This window comes from Papio anubis, chromosome 3, assembly GCF_008728515.1.
Source record: "Papio anubis isolate 15944 chromosome 3, Panubis1.0, whole genome shotgun sequence".
Classification (NCBI taxonomy): Eukaryota; Metazoa; Chordata; class Mammalia; order Primates; family Cercopithecidae; genus Papio; species Papio anubis.
In genome coordinates this window covers 154997624-155017031 of record NC_044978.1, presented here as the reverse complement: position 1 = coordinate 155017031, position 19408 = coordinate 154997624, and the positions used below count along the sequence as shown (strand labels likewise).

The 19408-nt window shown below is 35.7% G+C and overlaps 1 long non-coding RNA gene across 1 annotated transcript in view; it reads left to right on the top strand.

The window, feature by feature from the left end:
- The first annotated feature begins 12092 nt into the window (after positions 1-12092).
- The window catches only part of LOC108585869, a 51488-nt gene continuing 44172 nt past the window's right edge, over positions 12093-19408 (top strand). The window contains exon 1 of the long non-coding RNA XR_001902414.3: positions 12093-13747. This is a non-coding gene — a long non-coding RNA (uncharacterized LOC108585869). The remainder of the gene's footprint in view (positions 13748-19408) is intronic.

Here is a 19408-nt window from a genome sequence, read left to right as displayed (position 1 = left end):
CAAAATAGTACTTCCAAGTCTTAAAAAAAAATCGTATATTCTAGTAGAATAGTTTTGTATTTACTTAAAAAATTTACATTGATTAATATTTAAATAAATTTCATTTGTGGAAAACATAATGTGACAATTTTCCACTAGATTTTGCAAATTTGTGATGGACAAACTTATCAAAATTGAATCAAGGAAGTGGACAAAACTGTCAAAATTAACTAAGCTAACTGAATTGTACTTTTTAAAAAAACTCATATAAATTGACAAATCTATCAAATTGAATTAATGGTATTAATATTTTAATAATAGAGAATTCTGTAATTATCAGTTTATCTTAAAAAGATGTTTTAATTATATTTATCAAAAATTTGGTGGTAATTAAACTCATTGATAGTGTTTTATTCTGGTAGAAAAGCACCAACCAGTGTAGTGACTGAACTATTTCAGTTGTTAGATACTCAGTCAAATAATAGTTTTCAATTCCTTACTTAATGGTGTAAGAAGTATAATCCAAATATAATTGTGAAATCAATTTCTTTTTTGTGATGGCAAATATATATAACTGGATGGAAGTACAGATGTTTAATATGTCTCACCATACAGTATTTGCTAGATTCTACTTCTGTAAGGAAATACAAAAAGGTCACCTTTTTTTTGAAATTCAAACAAACTATGTACCATAAATTATATTCTCAATAATATTTTTTCTTTAATGAAAGTCATATTAGTTTAACAGTTTTAGTCATTGATGAGGTATTGTATTTGTGAACAAAAGGAGAAAAATAGTGGATATTAATCCGTTTTCACACTGCTGATAAAGACACACCCGAGACTGGGAGATTTACAAAAGAAAGAGAGATTTAATGCACTTACGGTTCCACATGGCTGGAGAGTCCTCACAATCATGGTGGAAGTTAAGGAGGAGCAAGTTAAGTCTTACATGGATAGCAGCAGGCAAAGAGAGAGCTTGTGTAGGAAAACTCCCATTTCTGAAACCGTTAGCTCTCGTAAGACTCATTCACTGTCACAAGAACAGCCAAGAAAGACTCGCCCCATAATTCAGTCAGCTCCCACTGGGTTCCTCCTAAAACACGTGGGAACTGTGGGAGTTGTGATTCAAGATGAGATTTTGATGGGGACACAGCAAAACCATATCACAGTGGTAAGCTTATAGATATAATACAACAAGTAAAATGCATGCACTGCATCATCATTCACTGAAGAACGCATTAAAAGTCTATTTCATCAAATGCATTTTATTTAAGAAAAATAATCTTAAATAATGTAGATCTTGAAATTCATGAAATACTTTGATATTTGTAGCACATACGACTTCACTGAGTTCTTGGTAACGTTCTTAAGAGTTGTCAAATATAAAGTTAAGATTTTGTTTTCCAAAATATGTGTCAGAAATTTGCAGACCTTCAAGTGGCTATTACTAGACACCATTTAGCAGATAGTTACAACAAAATATAAAACAAATTCCTTTGAAGTTAAGATAAAGTTTTAAAAGAAGTTTTTGGGTTTTTTTTTTTTTTTTTTTTGATAAATGTCATGGAGAGAATATTTTTGAAAACAATTATTTGGAAATATTTCTATCATTATTTAATTTTCTTCCAGAAATGCTGTCACTTGTAAATTTCTTTGTCCACATACAACACTTAAAAGGAGATTTTCAACCTGTTTAAAAATCTTTCAAAATAAGAGTGTCATTAGATTTTGAATACATTTGATAAAAATATTAAAATGCAACAAAATTCAATTAGTGAGAAGAAATAATGGATGGATATCAGGGAAATTGAAAAAGTAAGCCCGAATTTTGAATAAAATCTTTAAATAATTGAAGTATCATTTTAAAAATCAAAAGAATGAAAAGTCAATCTTTGGAATAAGAGATAATATTTGTGAATGACATATCTGATAAGAGGATAATATCTGGAATATATAAAGAACTCACACAGTTCAAAAACCATAAAGCAAACAACCTAATTGAAAAATGGGTGTATGGCAAGGCATGATGGCTCATACCTGTAATCCCAAAACTTTGGGAGGCCAAGGTGGGAGGATCACCTGGGGCCAGGTGTTTGAGACCAGCCTGCGCAACATAAGGAGATCTACAATTTTTGTAAATAGCCACATATGGTGACACATGCCTATAGTCCTAGCTACTTTGGAGGCTGAGACAGGAGGGTCACTTGAGCCCGGGGGTTCAAGGTTTCAGTGAGCTGTAATCATGCCACTGCACTCCAGACTGGGTGACAGAATGAGACTCCATCTCTTAAAAAAATAAAAATATTGTGATAAATGGGTGAAAGAGTTGAATAGACATTTCTTCAAAGAAGATATACAAAATGATCAATTAACACATGAGAAAATGCTCAACATCACCACATACTAGGGAGATACAAAGCAAAACCATAATGAGATTCCAATTCACACCATTAGTATGCCTACTATCAAAAATAATAAATAAAAATAACAAGTGTTGGTGAGGATGTGGAAAAATTGGAGCCCTTGTGTGCTGTTGTTAGGAATGTAAAATGCTACAGCTTCACTGTGAAGCAGTATGATAGTTAATCAAAAATTAAAAATAGAATAAAATAAAATTCAAAATAAAATTTACCATTTTTAATTCTGGATATATACTCCCAAAATTGAAAGCAGGTTCTTGAGAAGATATCTGTACACCCATATTTACAGTAGCATAATTCATAATAGCCAAAAGGTAGACGCAACCCAAATGTCCATTCATGTGTGAGTGGACACAGTGTGGTATATGTATACAAAGGAATATTATTCAGCCTTTAAGCAGAAAGGCAGTAATGACAAAAGCAATGAAAAGAATGATGCCTGAGAATATTATCTTAAATCAAATTAGCCAGTCACAAAAAGACAAATTTTGATTAACTCCACTTATATGAGGTATGTAGAATAGTCAAATAGTCAAATTTCTAAGCACAGAGTAGAATGATGATTGCCAGGGTCTGGGTATAGGGAAGAAAAAGGAGTTGTTTAGTAAATACAGACTTTCAGTTTTTGCAGGATGAAAAGAGTTCTAGAGATTTGTTGCACGATAATGTGAATGTACTCAATGCTACTGAAATGTACACTCAAAAATAATTAAGACGGTAAATTTTGTTATGTCTATTTTACCATAATTAAAAAAGAATTAGTTTATAATTCTTTCATGAAAACTATAATTTTCTGAAGTGTTTTTTTTTCCAGCTCTGAGAGTCAGTATAATCAAATATGGAAAGAGACAATTTAGAGTCAGGCTTCTAAATTGCTTTATGATTGCATGTTTATTGAAATTTTTTCTTTTTTAAAAATGAAGCACACACACAATTTCCTCTTTAATATGTGATTAATGCTATACTTTAGTGAAAAAGTTATTCATAAAATGTAGAATACTTAAAATATCTATTTCTATGTTTGTTTTGCTATATACTTATATATAGATATATATGATACAATATATCATATTTTATATATTTATTTCTATTATTGTTTTATTATATATTATATGTAATCAATTATCACATAATTGTCTTAATACATGTATAAAAATGTATATAACATATAGATCACACATGATAAATTAATATACATCTTTTAAAGCTCTACTCTTAATATTATAGAATCATGATATTGAATATGTTTGGATCACATAATCTAGAACACAGAAAGTAATTTCAAACAGAAGTTTGTTACATAAGCACTGATATCTTACATGGAAAAATCCAAAATCATGATTGTCTAAGATCTCTAGGGTCAGTGTGAAACTTGGCTTTGAGAACTTTCTGGTGAGTCTGCTATTTTTGGCTAACACCTAACTGTTTTAATACCAGGCCATAATTCATTTCTGTTCAAATTATTTATTTTGACTTTCAGAAATAAAGGTCGAGTATCCCTCATCTAAAATGTTTAGAGCAATAATTGTTGCAGATTTCAATATTTTTCAAAATTTTGAGTATTTGCATGTATGTAATGAGATATCTTAGATATCAGACCTAAGTTCAAATATTCAATTCATTTATATTTCATATACACCTTATACACATAGCCTTAAGATAATTTCATACAATATTTTTAATAATTCTCTGCATGTGACACAGTTATGACTGATCCATTACATTGGTAAGATGTGGAATTTTCCACTGTGGTATCATGTTGGTGTTCATAAAGTTTCAGATTTTGGAGCATTTCAGATTTTGAATTTTTGGATTAGGAGTGTACTACCTGTATATGAAAATTACACAGGTCAGGTTAATTGCAAACTAAAATTATAGCCAATAATTTCAGTTGGCTGACAGTCTTCATAGTACTTTAGTAGTACTTTAGTCCTACTAAATTTCCTTAACCACTCTTCTAGTCTCTTTGATTACTTTATTAATTAATTAATACCTTCCTCCCTTTCTTAAAACCACCGAAACTTCTCATTTTCAAGCTCAGATAACGTTGCACTGAGAAAATATAACCAATCAAAGGAGAATTTACATAAGCTCCCATCAAAATATGTACCAGTGTAGCTACACTTGGACTTAAGTACTCTACTTTTCCTCCCATTATTACTAAAAAAACCAAAAAATCTGTACTGCTATTAAAAGCCAACTTCTCTCTTGTGCTAGATCCCTAATAGTGAGCCAAGAAGATTATTCCAGCAATTTTCCCTTCTCTTTGATGTCTTTTTTTTTTTTCTTGTCTATTGGATCAGTCCTGTTGACAAAAGAATATACCATTGTAAAAGCAAATAAACAGCCTGTAATCCCAGCACTTTGGGAGGCCGAGACAGGCCGATCACGAGATCAGGAGATTGAGACCATCCTGGCTAACACGGTGAAACCCCATCTCTACTAAAAATACAAAAAAAATTAGCCGGGCGTGGTGGCACGTGCCTGTAATCCCAGCTACTTGGGAGGCTGAGGCAGGAGAATCGCTTGAACCTGGGAGGCACAGGTTGCAGTGGGCCGAGATCATACCACCGCGCTCCAGCCTGGGCGACAGAGCGAGACGCCATCTCAGGAAAAAAAAAAAAAAAAGCAAATAAACAAACAAAATAAATCCTCTTTATATTACTTTCCTCCCGATCTAATATCCTATTCCTCTGCTGTCTCATAAGAAAATGCCCCAACATGAATGTTTATACACACTCTCTAATCTCTCCTTATTTATTTATTGAATCTATGGCAATCGAATTTTCACCCCTGAAACTCTAGTAAAAAAACTCTGGTCAAAATCATGAACAACCTCCTAATTCCTAAATCTAAGGATCAATTCTCAGTCCTCATCTTAACTCAACCATTAGCAGTGGATCACTCCCTCTTCCTTGAAACATTTTCTTCATTTGGCTTTAAGGAAAATATATTCTCCTAAATTTACCTTCTTACTCTTCTTTGTTAACTCTTGTTTCTATCCCCTGAGTGATTAATGTTGGGGTACCCCAGACCATGTTTCTTGATCTGCTTGCCTATTTCCACCCAGTCCCTTTATTATTTCATCTAGTTTTATTACATGAAATTCAATTTATGCAATGGCAGCTTCCAAATTTACATCTTCAGCCCAGAACATGTCCCTAAACACCAGCTTCATGTATCCAACTACTTACTTGATATTTCCAGTTACATATATGACAGTCCGTTTAAATTTAACGTGTTTCCACAATCAAATCCTAATATCCTCTGCAATGTTACTCTTCTTAACAAATATCTTCCTCATCCAGTTGCTCGAATTTGGGAAGGCATTCTTGGATTTTCTTGTTATCTCCCTCACCACATCTAATCTGCCAGAAAAGCTTATTGGTGCTACCACAGAAATAGATCCAGTGTGGGTCTGGCGCGGTGGCTCACGCTTGTAATCCCAGCACCTTGGGAGGCCAAAGTGGGCGGATCATGAGGTCAAGATATTGACACTATCCTGGCCAACATGGTGAAACCCTGTCTGTACTGAAAATACAAAAAATTAGCTGGGTGTGGTGGTGTGCGCTTGTTGTCCCTGCTACTAGGGAGGCTGAGGCAGGAGAATCACTTGAACTCGGGAGGTGGAGGTTGTAGTGAGCCGAGATCATGTCATTGAACTCCAGCCTGGGCAACAGAACAAGACTCCATCTCAACAAAATAAATAAATAAAATAAAAAAAATAAATAAAAAATAATAAAAAATTTCAGTGTGTCTACTTGTCATTTTTAGTTGTAATGATGGTAAAGATCAACACCTGTCAAGTCACATTCCAGTGTGGCTTTTATCATTTTGCCTGGTATTTTCCACTTGACTCAGAAGTAATCTACTACCCCTTATCTGCCCTCTACGGTCAATTTATAACACAGCAGTCAGCAGTTCGCTCTAAAATTTGCTATAGTACACTACTTACCTATTTGGAATCCTCTGATATGTCCCTATATCATACAGCTTAAAAACTAAAGTCCCTAGAACATTCTATTAGTCCTTACCTGATTGCCCTTCTCCATATGTCTGATGTTATCCTCTGCAAATCCTTTACTTACTCTCTGCTTGTCAGCCACCCCTGTACCTTGGCTTTTATTGTCTGGAATCTTTCCCCAGAGAGCTCCTTGTCTTATTCTCTTCCTTCTTCAAGTATGTGCTCAAATGTCACTTTATAGTGTCTTCCCTGTCCACTATATTTAACTAGCCACACAATATGCATCTCTCTCTCTGTGTCTTTCTTTCATTCTTTCTTTTTCTTCATAGTGCTTATTTTTACTTGATTTTCCCATATATTTGACTTTTTTTCCCTTGTGGCTATTTCAGAAACGTAAGCTTTATCAGAGTAGATTTTTCTGTGTTGCTTGTTGTATCTCTAGTGCCTTGTAGCTGTTCAAGAAAATATTTGTTAAATAAAGAGTAAAAATATTGAAATAAATGATTAAAATGTTCTACTTTTTAATGCACTAAAATAGATTCTTTTTTTTTTTTCTAGTAGTTTCTGGTCAAATAAGAAATTATATATTATTGACTGCCTTGCTAAGTGTAAAGAAATTTGATTGATAGGGAGTGGTTGGGACTATTTTAATTTGTAAAATTCTCTATTACTAAAAGTTGTAATTGCCAGCAAGGCTGATCATTAGAGAAGAAACTAACCAGAGAGCTAGGTATTGTTTTTTAAATGTTATTAGGCACCATTCTCAAATGAAAATATAAGTCACTTTTATAGTTGCAGCAATTTAACATTCAAACTTGAAAGGCAAAATTTAAAATTACAATGTTCATAATGTGTGTTTTAATTTCAAACTTGTGTCTTCATTTCATATTGATAGACTACGCAGATTTATTTTCAGTCACTTGACACCAGGTGGCTATATATGTTGAATAAGGAACAGAAAACACAAATGCTGTTTTCCAGTATTCCCTTTGCAAACCCTTTTGATAATAGCTGAAGGTATTAGGTATTTACAGTTATAGCTGTGAATAAATAATATGTATGGTGTGCTTAAAAAGAAAAATCACAAAATTTCCTGGTCCTGGGTTACCATAGCAGTAACTGAATTTTCCCCAACAAAGATATCTGACTTTTTTGGAAGAGCAAGTAAGAATAGCAGATAGTTTTAAAGAAACAAATTGGCCAGGCGTGATGACTCACACTTGTAATCCCAGCACTCTGGGAGGCGGAGGCGGGCAGATCACGAGGCCGATGGATCACGAGGCCAGGAGATCAAGACCAATGAAGTATGGCAATTCCTCAAGGATCTAGAACTAGAAGTACCATATGACCCAGGCATCCCATTACTGGGGATATACCCAAAGGATTATAAATCATGCTGCTATAAAGACACATGGACACGTATGTTTATTGCGGCACTATTCACAATAGCAAAGACTTGGAATCAACCCAAATGTCCATCAGTGACAGACTGGATTAAGAAAATGTGGCACATATACACCATGGAATACTATGCAGCCATAAAAAAGGATGAGTTTGTGTCCTTTGTAAGGACATGGATGCAGCTGGAAACCATCATTCTCAGCAAACTATCACAAGAACAGAAAACCAAACACCGCATGTTCTCACTCATAGGTGGGAACTGAACAATGAGATCACTTGGACTCGGGAAGGGGAACATCACACACTGGGGCCTATCACGGGGAGGGGGGAGGGGGGAGGGATTGCATTGGGAGTTATACCAATGTAAATGACGAGTTGATGGGTGCTGAAGAGTTGATGAGTGCAGCACACCAACATGGCACAAGTATACATATGTAACAAACCTGCACATTATGCACATGTACTCTAGAACTTAAAGTATAATTAAAAAAAAAAGAAAATATGAAAATGCAAATCAGCAAAAATAAAAGTAAACAAAATTATTGTCACTGTTAACCATACAGAAAAAATAGCCATTATGTTTTCAAGTATCTCCTTTAAGATGTATCTATCGATCTAACATTCTTCTTGATTTTTCACTTCATGTTATTTCTTACATTTATTCAATAAATATACATTCAGTTAAAAAAAAAAGGTAGTACAAATTTCCTCAGTGTAAGGGTCTTTATGCTAAAAGTTACTAAAATAAATGAAAATCATTTGGACTTTGAATATTATTATTATTTTTCCCATAGCTTTTTCTTTCCTGGTTCCAACTCTTGCCCAGAAACCCACACACCACTCTACCCTTTCCAATTCCAGTTTACCCAGATCCTAGCTGTGTTGCAAGACAGAGGTTGAATCTCTATGTTTTTTTATTATACTTTAAGTTCTGAGGTACATGTGCAGAATGTACAGGTTTGTTACATAGGTATATGCGTGCCATGGTGGTTTGATGTACCCATCGACCTGTCATCTACATTAGGTATTTCTCGTAATGCTATCCCTCCCCCAGCCCCCCACCCATGACAGGACCTGGAGTGTGATGTTCCCCTCCTTGTGTCCATGTGTTCTCATTGTTCAACTCCCACTTGTGAGTGAGAACATGCTTTTCTGTTCTTCCGTTAATTTGCTGCAAATAATGGTTTCCAGCTTCATCCATGTCCCTACAAAGGACAATAACTCATCCTTTTTTATGGATGCATGGTATCCCATGGTATATATATGCCACATTTGCTTTATCCAGTCTATCATTGATGGGCATTTTGGTTGATTCCAAGTCTTTGCTGTTGTGAACAGTGCCACAATAAATATACGTGTGCATATATCTTTATAGTAGAATGATTTCTAATACTTTGCGTATATATACCCAGAAATGGGATTGCTGGGTCAAATGATATTTCTAGTTCCATATCCTTGAGGATACACCACACTACCTTCCACAGTGGTTAAAGTAATTTACACTCCCATCAACAGTGTGAAAGCATTTCTATTTCTCCACATCCTCTCCAGCATCTGTTGTTTTTTTCATTATAATGAAACATGCACTCGACTTACAGTTGGAATGTCTGGGTTCAATTTTTTTATGTACTCACATAGCATGGTCAGGATGAGGGTCCTTTTCTATAAAATGTTCATAATACCTCTCCAAATGTCTTTATGAATTGAAAAGTACTAGTAAAAACATAAATCATATTATTAATATTACTACTATTATTGTTGTTTGAGGACATTTCCCTTATCTTGCAAACCTGAGAGTGGTTGGTAATGTTGTTTTATATTTATGAATCTTTTTCCATTTATAACAATCTGAGTATACTAGTACATCTTTCAGTTTTGTAAAAATTATAAAATACAAAAATAAAAAAGAACATAATGTTATCTGATTTTCTAATGCAAATGTGTTATTGATATTTGATAAATATTATTGTTATATGTACTTGTGTATATCTATATATACACACACATATAGGCTTCCAAAAATTGAAAATACATAAATTGAACTGCATGTTAAATAGTTAATGCTAAAAATAAAATATGTCAAGTTAGAGAGAAGAATAATTTAGTAGATATTCACTGGCAATAAGGTGATGTGGGATAAAACATCCTACAAACAATGCTGAGAATAATTTAGTAGATATTCACTGGCAATAAGGTGATGTGGGATAAAACATCATACAAACAATGCTGAGCATTACAGGTGCTCATATACTAAAGAGAGTACACTATTAATGAGTCTTGGAATGGTGTCAAAAATGAGGTTTTCAGATAGACTTCATGAAATTAGTTAATGTATTTGTATACAGGAACATTTCACAGATTAATTACATTTTAAAAAGTCCTACAACTTTACAGTATTAATTTCTTCAGCAGACACAAAGTGACAATAATATGGTTGGAAGTGAGCCCATGAGTTCAAAATTTCAAAACAGAGATCCGTACCCCCTCCTCAGATATTTTTAATATATCTCTAAAGTAAATAGAACTGAGTAGAATTTGTATCCTCTCGATGGAGAGTAAAGGATGCATTTAATGGAAGATGAGCCAATGCAGAAACATTTAGATGATTAACGCTTTAAAATATGAGTAGATCATCTTTAGGAACATATGCCTGTTACTCAAGAGATTGCCACTGTATGATAATAGAGTCTTAAATTTATCTGATTGTACTTAGTAAGTGTCTCTTTGGAATTCAAGATATACAGTAGCTAATTGTATTCTGGTACCAGAATTCCTATTCCTGTCCTAATCCAATTTCTGAAGGATATTTATTAAAGTGTAAATTTAGGTTATTGTTATAGTAGAGAAAATGAGACAAGCTGGAATCTGGGGAAACTGTATCTAGGAGACAGGTCAATGAACCCTGCTTGTGGGACTGTAAGAAAAGAGGCAGTCAGCCAGGAGGTGACGTTGGCAATACTTCAATTTCCTACTCTTATAAGGAGTAAGAAATTTGAAAAGTAAAAGAATTTAGATCTTACATGAGTTAAAAATATTTGTAATGGATTATATATATGTGTATATGTATATGTAGTGATGCATATATGTATATATATCCAAAATTAAATTTGAGAAAATAATTTATTTTTGAAATCAGATTTTGCGTCTTATCCTAGCACTCAATGTAGTTTTGGATAAAGAAAATACATTCTGATGCTTAATACTGAGTGTCAACTTGATTGGATTGAAGGATATAAAGTATTGATCTTGGGTATGTCTGTGAGGGTGTTGCCAAAAGAGTTTAACATTTGGGTCAATGGGCTGGAAAATGCAGACTCACCTTTAATCTGGGTGGGCATAGTCTAATCAGCTGCCAGCACAGCTAGAATATAAGCAGGCAGAAAAATGTGAAAAGAGACTGGCCTAGCCTCCCAGCCTACATCTTTCTCCCATGCTAGATGCTTCCTGCCCCTGAGCATTGGACTCCAAGTTTTTCAGTTTTGGAACTCAGACTGGCTCTCCTTGCTCCTCAGTCTACAGATGTCCTATTGTAGGACCTTGTGATTATGTAAGTTAATACTTAATAAACTCCCCTTAATACATACACACACACACACACACACACACACACACACACACACACATATATATATGTTTTCCATTAGTTCTATCTCTCTAGAGAACCCAGAGTAATATAGATTTTGGTACCAGGCATGATTCTAGAGGAACAGAATATTAAGGATGGAGTTCTTTCATTAGTTTTGGGGTTTCTGGAGTTGGTTGCTTAACATGATTAGACCCCAAAATGCTAAGGTCTCTACTTCTAGTAGTATGGAGTACCCTGGTAGTCCTTGACATGAACTGTTTAGAAAGTTATGCAAAATAAATGCATTTGACCCTCATGATTCATGGCTTCTGAGAGCCAAGGAGTTTAGTGACTCTGTACATAATACCTTTGACCATATATGGGGAACCAAGGAATGTAATGAAGTTGATTGGTTGCTCCTAAGTTTAGTGGATAAAGTGATAAAAGAAAATTATAAACTCGGGGATTCTGTCCCTAAAATTATTGAGGCTCAAATCTGCTAAGATTGCCCCTAGTGAGAGTCTTATCTCCTGTAGAAAAAGAGCTGAAATTATGGAAAAACAGATGTTACTTGGAGCCTTTGACAGGCCCTCATAGGTGAATCACAGCAGAGGCCTGTATGACTTTGGAGCAAGGACCTGCCATCTTCTGCAGATAACTGCTCTCTTTTTTTGAGAAACAACTCTAGACCCATTACTGGGCTTTGGTGGAAACTAAACCTTTGACTATGGGTCATCAAGTCACCATGCAACATGAACTGCCTATCATGAACTGGATGCTTTTTGACCCATCTAGCCATAAAGTAGGTTGTGCACAGCAGCATTCCATCATCAAGTGAAAATGGTATATGCGTGATCAGGTTCTAGCAGGTCCTGAAGGCACAAGTAAGTTACATGAAGAAGTGACTCAAATGCCCATGGCCTCCACTCCTGCCACTCTGCCTTTTCTTCCCCAGCCTGCACCGATGGCTACATGGGGAGTTCCCCGTGATCAGTTGACAGAGGAAGAGAAGACTTAGGCTTGGTTCACAGGTTCTTCACAATATTCAGGCATCACCCGAAAGTGGACAGCTGCAGCACTACAGCCTTTCTCTTGGACATTCCTGAAGGACAGCTATGAAGGGAAATCTTCCCAGTGGGCAGAACTTCAAGCGGTGCACCAGGTTGTGCACTTTGCAAGGAAGGAGAAATGGCCAGATATGCGATTATATACTGATTCATGGGCTTCACATAATGGTTTGGCTGGATCGTCAGGAACTTGGAGGAAGCATGATTGGAAAATTGGTGATAAAGAAATTTGAGGAAGAGGTGTGTGAATGGACCTCTCTGAGTGGTCAAAAATTGTGAAGTTATTTGTATCCCATGTGAGTGCTCACCAAGGGGTCACCTCAGCAGAGGAGGATGTTTATAATCAAGTGGAAAGAATGATCAGTTCTGTGGACACCACTAAGCCCCTTTCCTCAGCCAACCTGTCTTAGCCCAGTGGGCCTATTAACAAAGTGGCCATGGTGGCAGGGATGGAGGTTATGCATGGGCTCAGCAACATGGACTCACCAAGGCTGACCTGGCTGTGACCATTGCTGAGGGCCCAATGTCCCAGCAGTAGAGACTAACACTGAGCCCTTGATATGGCACTATTCCTTGAGGTGATCAGCCAGCTACTTAGTGGCAGGTTAATTATATCTGATATTTTCCATCATGGAAAGGGCAGAGGTTTGTTCTCACTGGAATAGACACTTACTCTGGATATCAGTTTGCTTATCCTGCATGCAATTCTTCTGCCAAGACTACCATCCATGGATTCACAGAATGCCTTATACATTGTCATAGTATTTCACACAGCATTGCCTTTGACCAAGGCACTCACTTATGGGTAAAGAAGTGCGGCAGTGGGCTCCTATTCATGGAATTTGCTGGTCTTATCCTGTTCCCCTTCACCCTGAAGCAGCTAGATTGACAGAACGCTGGAATGCCCTTTGAAGTCACAATTACAATGGTAACTAGGTGACAATACTTTGCAGGGCTGGGGCAAAGTGCTCCAGAAGGCTGTGTATGTGATGAATCAGAGGTCGATACATGGTACTGTTTTCTTATAGCCAAGATTCATGGGACTGGGAATCAAGGGGTGGAAGTGGAACTGGCACCACTCAGCATCACCCCTAGAGATCCACTGGCAAAATTTTTGCATCCTGTTCCCATGACATTATATTCTGCTGGCTTAGAGGTCTTAGTTCCAGAGGGAGAAATACTGCCGCCAGGAGACACAACAATTCCATTCAACTGGAAGTTAAGATTGCCACCTGGACACTTAGGACTTCTCTTACTTTTAAGTCAACAGGTTAAGAAAGGAGTTACTTGGCTGGCATGATTGACCCGGATTATCAAGATGAAATCAGTCTACTACTCCACAACAAAGGTAAGGAAGCGTGTGCAGGGAATACAGGAGATCCGTTAGGGCATCTGTTAGTATTACCATGCACTGTGATTAAGGTCATTGGGAAACAACAATAGTCCAATCCAGGCAGGACCACAAATGACCAGACCTTCCAGGAATGAAGGTTTGGGACACTCCACCAGGAATAAACAAAACAAAAAACAAAAAACATGACCTGCTAAGGTGCTTGTTGAAGGCACAAGGAATATAGAATGGGTAGTAGAAGAAGGTAGTCATCAATACCAACTATGACCACATGATCAGCTGCAGAAATGAGGACTGTAATCGTCATGAGTATTTCCTCCTTATTTTGTTAAAAACATGTCTGTGTGGCACGCCTGTGATCCCAGCACTTTGGGAGGCTGAGACGGGCTGATCACCAGGTCAGCAGATCCAGACCATCCTGGCTAACACGGTGAAACCCCGTCTCTACTAAAAATCCAAAAAAATAAAAATAAATTAGCCAGGCATGGTGGCGGGCGCCTGTAGTCCTAGCTACAGGGAGGCTGAGGCAGGAGAATGGCGTGAACCTCCTCACGGGTGGGGGGGGGGGGGGGGGGCGGAGCTTGTAGTGAGCCGAGATCGCGCCTGCACTCCAGTCTGGGCCGCAGAGCGAGACTCCCGTCTCAAAACAAAAAAAAAAAGTCTGTGCATGTATACACTTTTACTAAAAAAAAAGTCTTCATTTTATTTCCTTTCTCCTTTATCATGCGATATAAGATTTATTCACTTCGTATCAGCATTTATGTATTGTTAACTTTACCTAATAGTATTTGGGTTGGGAATTGGTGTGTTTCCGGTTGTATGAAGGCTAGTTGTATTACTTTCGGTATAATTACAACCTTATTAATTGTCTTTATTTGAAGATTATGTCTGATCTCAGGAGATGTGTATGGGTTCAAGTTGACAAGGGGTGGACTTGTGATGGTTAATACTGAGTGTCAACTTGATCAGATTGAAGGATACAAAGTCCTGAATCTTTGGCGAGTCTGTGAGGGTGTTGCCAAAGGAGATTAACATCTGAGTCAGAGGGCTGGGAAAGGCAGACCCACTCTTAATCTGGGTGGGCACAGTCTAATCAGCCACCAACACAGCTAGAAAATAATATGAAAAGAGAGACTGGCTTAGCCTCCCAGCCCACATCTTTCTCCTGTGCTGGATGCTTTCTGCCCTCAAACATTGAACTCCAAATTCTTTAGTTTTGGAACTCGGACTGTCTCCCCTTGCTCCTCAGCCTGCAGACGAGCTATTGTGGGACCTCGTGGTTGTGTGAGTTAATACTTAATAAATTCATATACATATATTTATATATACACATATACATGTATATGTATTCCATTAGTTCTGTCCCTCTAGAGAACCCTAATACATACACTTACACTAAATATTTTTAATTAGCTAGCATGTGAATACATTAATAATTAATCATTTCAACAGATGATCTTTATATCTTAGCAATAATGTACCTCTGTGATTTCTGTATATTAGTTAAAACTATGTGAAATAAAAAATAGAGAAAAATTATATTTGCAATATACATATAATTACTATGAGATTGCAGTATAAGCACAATACCATTCTCAAGACCACTAGTTTCTTCTACTGTGAAAACAAACAAACAAACAAACAAAAACTCCAAGACTCAAAACAGAATGATTATAGACCTCATTGATTTTTTTTCTTAAGTAAAACAATTACACATTAAAACATGTTCTCAAGCATGAGAAAATATATGTTATATTAGACATTGCACTGGATATGAAGTTAAGACAGTGTTTTTTCTTTGTTTTGGTTTTGGCTTATTTGTTTTTAATCTCAGTTCTACCACCTGATAGCTTCAGGACCCTGAAAAAATTGCTTCATTGTCCTATACTATAAAATAAATGAAAAGCATAGAAAAGATAAATATTTCATTTATTTCTCATCATTGCCAAGTGAGTTGATTCTATGAGAGGCAATATAGTGTAGTATTAACAGTGGAGGCTCTGAAATTAAACAGCCAATACCACCAATAAATGCCAATCAATGAGTTAAGCAGATTCAAGACGGCTTGACTGAAAAGCCCATGTCTGTCCCACTCTAACCTCTACGGCCTTATAAGGACGCCTATGAGAAATCATTAAACAGCACTGAAGAAAGAAGAATATCTGTCCTTTAAAACTGCTCATAGTTCTGACTATCAACATGACTAATACTGTGAATGTTGGTTTCCCCAAAATTACCTTGTGCAGAATTAGAGATATTTTTCTTTATTCATTTGGTGCATGATACTAGAATGCTATCTGTGAATAATTAATATTTCCAGTAAGAGGTGTGTTTTTTTGTCATATCAGTTCAATTTAGCTTTATCAGAAAAAGTCAGATGAAGGATAATATTCAATAATAAGAAACGTGTAGCTTAGAGTCACACAAATATAAGCTGCTTCTGGGTGATTTACAGAAATAGTAGAAAATAATATGGGAAAATAGATATAGAAGTATCAAAATAATAAAGAAAATAGAGTTCCACTTGAAAAATAATTTAGAGTTGCTTTATAAAGAATCTCTTATAGATACAAAAATTATTTAAGGGACTTAATCATTGTTCTGTGTTCTCTTTTCCTTTTTGGAATAATTGTCTTTCTCCTGGTAAGACAAGTAAATAGGAAATTCACAATTTTTCCAGCAAAACATGTAGGTGAAAATATAAACAAAATGATAAATGTGACTGGCAACAAGCATAAAACATTGTTTACCATCAAACAGCACAAAACTTCCGGCTGTGTTACTACCAGTTTGAATGGACCTTTGCCCAGAGTCCCTGTAAGTATCTTGACAGCAGATAATTCCAACACACCTCTTGTTTCTGTCAACTCACTACCTTGGGCCGTGAAGTCAGTTTAATAAAATATTCTCTTTGAAATGGTATCCAATATTCCTTTAACTCAACACTCCTATTGCTGCCCTCTCTGCCAAATCTGGACTCTTTGATCTATTAATTAGCTCCACTGCAATTAACTACAATGAATACTCTTTCTGCCCATTATTTTCTTTTCTTAAATAAATCCTGGTCTCCACAGAATACATGGCCTCCCCTGTGGTCCCTGAAAAACTATGTTGATCTTCTAGCCACCACGCATTGATGATAAGAGCAAAACCTTCAAGAACAGGAATAAGGATATCTTCCCTTGTTATAATTACCATTCCAAATTATTAATCCTTTATTCTTAGATAAAAACACTGTTGAATTCAAATGATCTGGTTTCAATACATTCATTCGTTGCTACAATCACTCTAAGTTATTCACCAAAGGTTTTGTCACTGACTTCATGGCTGTCCTTGGAGCCATGATCCTGGGCTATAATAGTGTCTTTGGAAATTCATAATAATTGAATCCACATGTATTATAATTGTTTCTCTTCTTCAACTCCAATGACTTTAGTTTCATGCCCACATATGCCTTCATATACTTCATGACTACACCTAGAACTTTGTCATAATCCAAAAATGAACCATGGATAAAGTTTTATACTACAACACTTTATTATCTGATCACATATTTTTCTAGCTGTCAGTTTTTCTGAGACCTCATGGAGGCTTTTTGTTTCTGGATCAATGTGTCTTCTATTAATCCATTAGCTATATTCTAGATTTCCTTTCTTTCTTGTTCAGGACTCCAAGGATACCAATTATTGTTATTGTAATTGTTTTTATTGTTATGTTATATGTTTATCTGCAAGGACATTTCAAACTTTTTATCTAAGTCCAATTAAGGTAGAAAAAATCAAAATGATACAGAATAAAATTTCGACATACTAATCCTATTTAGCCTTGTTTTCAGACTAGCATGTTTATTTCCAAGCATACATTTGTAAGAAATGCAAATTTAAAATGTATTCAATTTAGAAATCCAATTTAAGACTTAAACATTAGAAAAACATAATGATTTCTGAGAACTTAATAAGTAGTTGAAAATATGTAGCCCTATGCCCAACATGTATTAAATGATCAGTAACTATTACATAGTCCAGAATATCTAGAGAATTATCTTTTGATCATTTCATCATGCTGCAGTGTCCAAGCTCACAGGTTCCTCGAAAGGGCATTAAGAAGGAGTAAAAACATTTCATGAAGGAGATTTGAGCATAACATTAGGATGCACAAAACTCAGGAAAAAATAAAAAATTATATGTAAAAGCAATAAGAATTTTTTTTTAAGCCACGAGGAGCTTTGAGTGAATGGGATCAACAGAATTATTCTGAAATAAAAAGGAAGGGAAAAGGTTTGAGTGAAGAGAGAAACATCGTAGAAAGAGTAGAGGAATTTCTTATTAAAGATCTCTATTTTTGGTACTGAGTGAGAGGCTGAGTAATCTCAGAGTGAATACCAGAAAGGCATGAATGTTTGGAAAAGATTAGGTGGCAATGAGAAGAAAATGTCATGTGGGATTTTTCAATGTGTTCTATGAGCCTGATGTAATAAAAAGTAAAAGCAGAATATGACACACTTAGTAGGTATTTTTGTGCTACTTCTTTTTTTTCTTTTTTCTTTTTAGTTACTACCAATGTACCTACTTTTTTTATGTGTTACGACCATTTTCTACCTTTCCTCAGTGCTGGGATTCAGAAGTTGCTAAATGTTAACATTTCCTAGTTCACAGAGCCTGGTGGGAGAGGATGTTTGTTCATTTGTTTTGGTTTGGTAAATAGCATCTTTTTTAAATATAAGGTCAACTTTTATTTTAGATTATGGCAGTACATGTGCAGGTTTGTTACATATATGTGACAAATATGTTACATATATGTTACATGTATATTGCATGATGCAGAGGTTTGGGGTACAAATGATCTCATTACCTGGTAGCAAGCATAGTAGTCAAGAGGCAGTTTTTCAGTTCTTCCCTCATTTTTTTGGTACCCCCTTTAGTAGTCCCCAGTGTATACTCCCTTCTTTATGTCCATGTGTACCCCGTTGTTTGACTCCCACTTATAAGTGAGAACATGTGGTATTTGGTTCCTTCTCCTGAGTTAATTTCCCCAGAATAATGGCCTCCAGCTGCATCTTTGTTGTTGCAAAGAACATGATTTGTTCTTTTTGATAGCTGGACAGTATTCTACAGTGTATATGTACCACATTTTTTTATCCAGTCCATGCATGCTGATTACATGTCTTTGCTATTATGGATAGTGCTGCAATGAGTATGCAAGTTCATGTATCTTTTTGGTAGAACTGTTAATTTTCCTTTAGGTATATACCCAGTAATGGGATTCCTGTGTCACATAGTAGTTCTAAGACCCTTGAGAAATCTCCAAATTGCTTTTCACCATGGTTGAATTAATTTAGATTCCTATCAACAGTGTATAAGCATTCCCATTTCTATGCAACCTCTCCAGTGTCTGTTATTTTTTGCCGTTTTAATAATAGCTATTCTGACTGGCGTGAGATAGTGTCTGATTGTGGTTTTGATTTGCACTTCTCTGATGATTAGTGATTTAGAGAAGTCACCAAAAACGCTTTAGTGAGCGTTTTTTTCCTGTTTGTTGGCTGCTTATGTGTCTTATTCTGAGACGTATCTGTTCATGTCTTTGGTTCACTTTTTAAGGTGATCATTTGTTTTTTGTTTCTCAAATTGTAAAAAGCAATGGGGAAGGACTCCCCATTCA